This window comes from Malaclemys terrapin, chromosome 5 (assembly GCF_027887155.1).
Source record: "Malaclemys terrapin pileata isolate rMalTer1 chromosome 5, rMalTer1.hap1, whole genome shotgun sequence".
In the NCBI taxonomy this organism is placed as follows: domain Eukaryota; kingdom Metazoa; phylum Chordata; order Testudines; family Emydidae; genus Malaclemys; species Malaclemys terrapin.
Window position 1 is genome coordinate 134,818,088 of NC_071509.1, and position 9,678 is coordinate 134,827,765.

Here is a 9,678-nt window from a genome sequence, read left to right on the forward strand (position 1 = left end):
TGTGCACCCTCAATGGAATACAGGGAAGGACCACACACCTCAGAGAACTTCAGTTACTGTAGTGGTAAGTAACTTCCCTTTCCTGTTCCCAGCAACCACGTATTTACTGTGTGCACAAAGATACATATAAACAATTGGGTACATGATTTTCAGTTCTGTTTTGCTAGAATAGCTGGCATGTTTTGTTAGGTTTTTTATAACCACTCTTTTGCCCAATACCACTCTCTTTTGAGGTAACCATTCCCCCTCCCCTGCCCGGTAAATGAAAAATGGTGGTGATGAGAGTTGCCTGGTTTAGACTAAAAGAGGTTGATTTCCTTTTTGTACTAAAGTAGGCTCTGTTTTACAAAAAGCAGCAGGATATTTTTCGTTGCCAATGCTCAGTGCTACCCTCCTACTCCTGAGAACATTTCTGATATTTTTCTGGTGCTTATGATTAAGGCTCCGTGTTTGTCACGGAGGTTATGGATTTTGTGACCTGCGGGTGACTTCTGCAGTGGCCGGTGTGCCTGGCCTGAGCAGCTCGGGCAGCCCTGGGCCAGTTGCACTGGATGCTCCCCCTGCCCCCGCTCCCCAGCAGCAGGAGCTTGCGGGGGGCCTCAAGGCTGGGGGTTGGGGTGCGGTGCAGTGCTTACCTGGGGGGGGGGCTTCCCGTAAGGGTGACAGCAACTCCCCTCCCTCAGCTCCTAGCTCCACGTGCTGTCTCCGCCCGCAGGCACTGCCCCCAAAGCTCCCATTGGCCACAGTTCCCTGCCAATGGGAGCTGCAGAACCGGGGCTGGGGCAGAGCGGAGGCAGCACATGGAGCTAGGAGCTGGGGTCCCCGCTTCCCAGGAGCCAGGTAGGGAGCCTGCATCAGACCCGCCAACCCCCCCCCAGCACCCGCTGTGCCCCCCCCTGAATACCTGTGGTGTCCCCCTGGGCTGTGCCCCCCCCCCCGAGCACCTGCTATGGCCCCCGGGCTACCTCCCCAGCACCCGCGGTGCCCCTTGGGCTATGACACCCCCCCATAATCCCTCCCGGGCCACGACTCCCCCCCCCAAGCACCTGCAGCACCCCCATGGGCCATGCTCCCCTCCCCTGCACCCGCAACACCCCCAGTGCCGTCCCCCCTCCCAAGTTTTAGTCAGGGGTATTTAGTAAAAGTCATGGGCTGTGAATTTTTGTTTACTGCCTATGACCTGTCCATGACATTTACTAAAAATACCCGTGACTAAAACGTAGTCTTCCTTATGATTTATGAGGTATTTGCCACTAATGGATAAGAGTATAGGTGGGATTTTTCAAAAGCAATTATTTGACTTAGAAGCACACATTCTGCTGACTTTCAGTGCAACTTGTGCTCCTAAATCACGTAGGCATTTTTGAAACTCCAACATACAGTCTACAGTTACACTCCCATGCAGAGGGACTATGGTAGTAGTTGAAGCATAGGACTGGGAATCAGGCAAATTGGATTCTAACCCCAGGTATTCCACAGACATGGTATGTACCCTTGGACAAGTGCTGTTCGGCTTAACTCATTATAAATATTTATAAAGGCTGAAATTCACCCCTGCACAGGACTTTGCATTATAGGACTTTAAGGTGCATAGGCCTTTTGCTGTCCTCTGCACAGGGTGAAGATCAGTGCTTCCGTCACTGAATGCTTTTGAAACCTTCAGAAGATGCTATAGAAGGGCAAAGGTGTTTGGTGGGCTTTGGAGGGTGGAAAGAGGAATCTATATTTCCTGTGCCTTAATCCTTTCTCAAGTATATTTTTCTTTGTTTCCAGCTCCCTGGCAGCAGGCACCTTTTCATCCTGGATATTGAAACCAGTCCCATGACAACATTTTGGTTCAGCATTGTTTGTTGTAATTTTTCTTTGTTAAAACTGTTTAGTATTAGATATTTTAAAATGCTTGTATAGATTTGCTGCTGAATATACAATACAGAGCATTGCATAATGTTCTGAAGTGTAACCACTTATCTCACAAGGCAACATAACTTGCATTTTCCAGAACTGTTGCATCAAAATCACTCCCTTTTTTTAGGACATGAAGGCAGTTGGAGTTTTCCTAGTGATTTCTGTGGGTGCAGAATTAAGTCCTTAGTGAATGGCAAGACTTACCTAATCAGATTTAAAAAAAACCAAACACACACAGGAAGGGACAAATGTAATCCCACCTCAGTGACCACTGAGGGCCCTCTGACTGTGGAGCCAGCATGGTTCTGCAGTACAAAAGGCCGTTTAAACCACTGGATATAGTAATAACTGTGAATTGGCTCTATGACTTTGGCCTGGATTCTTTTTCCACTGCCTCCTGGAGAGGCCCTTCAGCCTCACTGGGTGTCTCTGGATTTGACCCTAATGTATTAAGTTTTTGGTTCACTTTTAGTACTGTGATTCGGTGGTGGTGTTTATTTGACATCTACTAAAAAAATGAAAACAGAACTTTTTTTACGTGTGATTATAGGATTTTTAGCTTTTAAATACATTTTTTTGAACAAAAGTACTGCCTCAGGCTGTCAAGATCTATAGTCAATTCTGAATCCTTGGGTGAAATTCACCCCAGGGCAGTGGGCCAGCACAAGACTTACCCATCACTCATGTCTGATTTTGCAGAAAATGTGCACGGACTTTCTGCTAGCCTGGGACCGCTTTTTTTTAAACACTGGAATAGAGAAATTTGATTCTTGAATGTTACGGTTACTGTTTTCTATAATGGGAGTTGATACTTTGCTGTATCTGATATGCAAATAACTAACAAATCTGTTTCAATCCACACAGTTTTTACACTAACATATTATATATATGTATATTATTTATGACAGTGGTTGGAATACTTTTAGTATTTTTCTCGAACAGAGACGACTTATTTTTCTAATTTTTGTACATTTTTCTTAGAAATATTTCTAAGTATATGGGTCTTTATTGAAAATTTTAATTTTAAACGTTAACAGCATTTGTACAGCACAAGTATTTGAGTAAACTTAATATTTTATTTGTATGCATTAAACAGGTTTTTTTAAAAATGTAGCAAATAGTTCAGAAATAACAAGACTGACAGTCTAGTTACAGTTAGGTGTCTATAAGGTGGTAATTTAGGACATAGCACAAACTACAAAATTGGCAACTCTGTAAGACATTAGCTCTTAATTTACATTAAAAACACAAATTTTACAGAAAAATTAAAATACCTGTGTTGAACTTCTAAATATGCAGAATAGTCCAGGGTTTATGATTGTTTCTCTTTGCTAAAGAATCACCAGTATTTTCTAAATGTTGTTTGGGTACTGTAGTGTTTTCATGAGAACAAGATATAATTAGAGGGGAATTACATTAATCAAAATCACAAAGAGATCTGGGTGAGAACCTTTGCCATTGATTTCAGTGGGGCCAAGGTTTCACCCTCTATTGCAATCTGAGATACACGGGATAGGAACCCATCTATCTTGTAAAAATCAGTTCCTGTGGTTTACACACAATTGGATAGCAGATGATCTCACTAGCTCTATGGTAACGGAAATCCACATATTTAAGAGCAGAGTTAAGCCCTAAATTGGTAATTTCTACATCTGATATGCACATGTAACATCTGAAATACATCCTTTAACATGATTGGGAAGTGTAAATCTTCATCAACAGGAAAACAGACTTCTACAAGTGTTAAACTTCTCATGATTTTGTGCAACATATACAGCTGATTAGAATTAAAAACTGTCAATTGCTAGCAATAATGTGGAAATGTAAGCATGTTTATTTACTACAGGTGTATTATCAATGGGGTATTTTAGGGCTGGTAGAATAAATATTGGCTGAAGTTAAACTTAGGTGAAAACTGTTGTTCCTAGCAATTACTACTTCCCCTTTCTAGTACATCTCTGCTTTTTTTGGATGAATAATAATGTCACTTCTCTCATATCTCTAAATTACAGTGGAATCCTGTTTCCATGCTAAAGTGGAGCAGGGAATATTTTAAGACTTTTATATGCCCCCAACCACCTTGTATTTTCTCTTTATTTGGTCTTAAATAGTAGCAGGTACATACACCACTAGGTACACTGGGCCAAATTCATCTCTGGTGTATTTCCACTGAAGCCAGCAGAGTTACACTAAGGTTGAATTTGACTTATAGCTTTTTACAATGTGTTACTATGAGTATCTGCGGGTGTAATAATGCAGAATTTAGCCAGTTTGTCATTTTTGAATAATAATAAAAACACTTGTTTATTACATTGCTGTGTAGTATATTGTTGCATTCTACTAATTTTCTTATGAATACAATATATCAAAAGCCATATAATTGGAAAGTTGATTCCATTTGAAGTATTGCAAGAGGCTGCAATGACACTGTTAAATTAAGACCTTGATTTAAGCTGAAACGCCTGAAGAACTCCTCATCCACGTCAACCCAATCAGAAAAACAAAACTGTAGCATCCACTTTGTTTTCCACAGTTTGCAATAATCTCTGTTCTGGCCTGGAAAATACCCATTCATGACTCTAATATGATGGCCATCATGGTATACTAGAATGGTGTAATTACTGGATAGTCTCCCACCAAGAGGAATGTATCACAACAGCAGTATGGCTACTGTGACATCATTCTGGTCTGTCTGATCCATCCAATGTATACACAAGAGTCTCACTAGTGGCATATATGCCTCCTTCAGAAATACATCTGGCCAAATTGTACAGCAAATGAGGATGGGGGGATAGGCAGAAACTGAGCATAGACTTAGTTCAGATTGCAAGACAGGTGGATGGTACTCCTGGCTAACTGATAGGCCGTTGCAGGTGTGCTGCAAGAGTGAGGGTACGAGGCCATTGTGAAGAAGATACATTAATTCTTTGCATCAGTCTTCACTGCAGAGGATGGGGGGCGGGGGGAGTTCTACACACCTGAGCTATTCTTGTTAGGTGACAAATATGAGGAATTGTCCCAGATTGAGGTGTCAGTAAAGGAGGTTTTGGAACAAATTAAACAGTAATAAGTCACCAGGACCAGAGAGCATTCACCCAAGAGTTCTGAAGGAACTCAAATATGAAATTGTAGAACTACTAACCGTGGTTTGTAACCTGTCACATAAATCAGCCTCTGCACAGGTGACTAGCTAACGTAATGCTGATTTTTCAGAAAAGTCCCCAGAGGTGATCCTGGCAATCACAGGCCAATAATCCTGACTTCAGTACGAGGCAAACTGATTGAAACTATAGTAAAGAACAGAATTATCAGACACAAATATAATATGTGGGGGAAGAGTTAACATGGCTTTTGTAAAGAGACATCATGCCTCGCCATTCTATTAGAATAATTTGCAGGAGTCAAGAAGAATGTGGACAAAAGTGATCAAGTGGATATAGTGTACTTGGATCAAAGGCTCTTCAGTAAACTAAGGTGTCATGGGATAAGAGGAAAGGTCCTCTCATGGAGCAATAACTGGTTAAAAGATAAGAAACAAAGGATAGAAATAAATGATCAGTTTTCACAGTGGAGAGGGGTAAATAGTAGGTTTCCTCAACGATCTGTATTGGAAACAGTGCTGGAATTACAGACCAGTCAGCTTAACTTCAGTACAGTAACTTCTCACTTAAAGTCGTCCTGGTTAACGTTGTTTCGTTCCTGATAAATTAGGGAACATGCTCATTTAAAGTTGTGCAATGCTCCCTTCTAACATCGTTTGGCAGCCGCCTGCTTTGTCCACTGCTTGCAGGAAGAGCAGCCCGTTGCGGCTCGCTGGTGGGGGCTTGGAACCAGGCTGGACCGACAGCCCCCTATCAGCTCCCCTAAGTTCCCTGTGCAGCAGCTGTCCATCCCCCCACTGCCATGTTCTGCTCCTGCCCTCTGCCTTGGAGCTGCTCCCCGAGACTCCCGCTTGCTGTGCAGGGGGGAGGGGAGGAAGAGGGGGGCTAAGGTCAGAGTGTCTCCCCGCCCCCTGCACCCCACTTACCCCATCTTCCATAGAGCAGGGGGGACACAGGGAGCTTGCTGGCAGCAGCTGCGTCTCAGCAAGCTGATTTAATTAACAAGGCAGTGTACTTAAAGGGGAAATGCCCATCTTTCGCTCTCACACACACCGTGTCTCTGTCTGCCATGTTGTCTCTCCTCTCTCCATTCCTGCTGCCTTGTAGAGTGTGAGAGTTAACCCTTGAGGGCTCAGCCAGTTGCTAGTTCATCATTTAGCAGTAAGGCATTCCCTGGGAAATATCCCACCCTCTGACTCCTCCACCTCAACTAAGCTTCACAATTATCATCACTGTGTACTAGTATTAAACTGTTTGTTTAAAACGTGTGTGTGTATATATATATATATATATATACATATACACACACACACAATAAGTTTTAAACAAACAATTTAATATATATATAGTCTTGTCTGGTGAAAAAAATTTCCCAGGACCCTAACCCCCTCATTTACATTAAATCTTATGGGGAAATTGGATTCGCTTCACATCGTTTAGCTTAAAGTCACATTTTTCAGGAACAGAACTACAACGTTAAGTGAGGAGTTACTGTACCCGGAAAGATAATGGAACAAATAATGAAGCAATCAAATTGCAAACACCTAGAAAATAATAAGGTGATAAGTAACAAGCAACATGGATTTGTGAAGAACAAATCAAGTCAAAATACCTAATAGCTTTAGGTAACAAAGGGTAACAAGCCTTATGGATGGGGAGAAACAGTAGATGACATTGCTGAGACATGCTTCAAGTTTTTTAAAAAAGCAGCGCAAACAAGTTCCTCTGACACAAAGGGTTAGCCAGCACCTCAACCAGCTGTCAACATAATCAAGTGGACTATTAAAGAGGGTCCTCTGGATACACTGGGGTTGCGTTCTTGAAAAGGGTGATGGATACCAAAACAACGTATACCAGGGAATTTCTCCCCATAAGAAATAATGGAATAAGGGGGAGATGCGTTCACAACTAGACAGTGCTCTTTTCGCTTAAACAGTGTACCTTTTCACAATGACAGGTTATACAGTACACATTTTACACATAAAACATTGAATAAAATAATGTAGAACCCTACTAACACCGTTCAAACACACAGAACATTTTAATACAGTAACTACAGTACAGTAATAAAGTATAAAACAGTGTTGATTACACTAAACTTAGGAAGGGGTGGCAGCTGGGTTTTCTTGGGTTGCTTTTTGGTCACAGAAGTCTTAAAAAAGGATTTTATTGACAGCTGCTCTCCTGCATGAATCTCTGAACGATAGATCTCTCTGTAGCAAGCTATTGCATCATTGAAAACCCTGGAGACTTTGGCAGATTGTTCACAAAAAGGATCACTGCTCTGTATAATTTCGGTCATCTCATCCAGAAATCCAGAGAAACTAGAGAGATTCTTTGTCATCAGACTCCTGGCTTCCTGCCCTACATCATCGTCGTCATCCTTGCTTTCTTCAGATATCCATTGTTGGTCCAGCTCAATCAGTTCCTCATTTGTCAGTACCCCCATATCCCCACCCCAGTACACTGACCCCCTACCCATACCCCCATATCCCCACCCCAGGACACTGACCCCCTTCTTGTACCCCCATATACCCACCCCAGTACACTGACCCCTTCTCGTACCCCCATATACCCATCCCAGTACACTGACCCCCTTCTCATACCCCCATATCCCCACCCCAGTACACTGACCCCCTTCTCATACCCCCATATCCCCACCCCAGTACACTGACCCCCTTCTCGTATCCCCATATACCCACCCCAGTACACTGACCCCCCTCCCGTACCCCCACCCCAGTACACTGACCCCCTTCTCATACCCCCATATACCCATCCCAGTACACTGACCCCCTTCTCATACCCCCATATCCCCACCCCAGTACACTGACCCCCCTTCCCGTACCCCCAAATACCCACCCCAGTACACTGACCCCCTTCTCGTACCCCCATATCCCCACCCCAGTACACTGACCCCCTTCTCATACCCCCATATCCCCATCCCAGTACACTGACCCCCTTCCCGTACCCCCATATCCCCCACCCCAGTACACTGACCCCCCTTCCCATACCCCCATATCCCCACCCCAGTACACTGACCCCCCCTTCCCGTACCCCCATATCCCCACCCCAGTACACTGACCCCCTTCTCATACCCCCATATCCCCACCCCAGTACACTGACCCCCCTTCCCGTACCCCCATATCCCCCACCCCAGTACACTGACCCCCCTTCTCATACCCCCATATCCCCATCCCAGTACACTGACCCCCCCTTCCCATACCCCCATATCCCCACCCCAGTACACTGACCCCCTTCCCGTACCCCCATATCCCCACCCCAGTACACTGACCCCCCTTCTCGTACCCCCATATCCCCACCCCAGTACACTGACCCCCCTTCCGTACCCCCATATCCCCACCCCAGTACACTGACCCCCTTCTCATACCCCCATATCCCCACCCCAGTACACTGACCCCCTTCTCATACCCCCATATCCCCACCCCAGTACACTGACCCCCCTCCCGTACCCCCATATCCCCACCCCAGTACACTGACCCCCTTCCCGTACCCCCATATCCCCACCCCAGTACACTGACCCCCCTTCTCGTACCCCCATATCCCCACCCCAGTACACTGACCCCCCTTCCGTACCCCCATATCCCCACCCCAGTACACTGACCCCCTTCTCATACCCCCATATCCCCACCCCAGTACACTGACCCCCCTCCCGTACCCCCATATACCCACCCCAGTACACTGACCCCCCTCCCGTACCCCCACCCCAGTACACTGACCCCCTTCTCATACCCCCATATACCCATCCCAGTACACTGACCCCCTTCTCATACCCCCATATCCCCACCCCAGTACACTGACCCCCCTTCCCGTACCCCCATATCCCCATCCCAGTACACTGACCCCCCCTTCCCGTACCCCCATATCCCCACCCCAGTACACTGACCCCCCTTCTCGTACCCCCATATCCCCACCCCAGTACACTGACCCCCTTCTCGTACCCCCATATCCCCATCCCAGTACACTGACCCCCCTTCTCGTACCCCCATATCCCCACCCCAGTACACTGACCCCCCTTCTCGTACCCCCATATCCCCACCCCAGTACACTGACCCCCTTCTCGTATCCCCATATACCCACCCCAGTACACTGACCCCCCTTCTCGTACCCCCATATCCCCACCCCAGTACACTGACCCCCCTTCTCGTACCCCCATATCCCCACCCCAGTACACTGACCCCCCTTCTCGTACCCCCATATCCCCACCCCAGTACACTGACCCCCTTCCCGTACCCCCATATCCCCACCCCAGTACACTGACCCCCCTTCTCGTACCCCCATATCCCCACCCCAGTACACTGACCCCCTTCCCGTACCCCCATATCCCCACCCCAGTACACTGACCCCCTTCCCGTACCCCCATATCCCCACCCCAGTACACTGACCCCCTTCCCGTACCCCCATATCCCCACCCCAGTACACTGACCCCCCTTCCCGTACCCCCATATCCCCACCCCAGTACACTGACCCCCCTTCTCGTACCCCCATATCCCCACCCCAGTACACTGACCCCCTTCCCGTACCCCCATATCCCCACCCCAGTACACTGACCCCCCTTCTCGTACCCCCATATCCCCACCCCAGTACACTGACCCCCCTTCCCGTACCCCCATATCCCCACCCCAGTACACTGACCCCCCTTCTCGTACCCCCA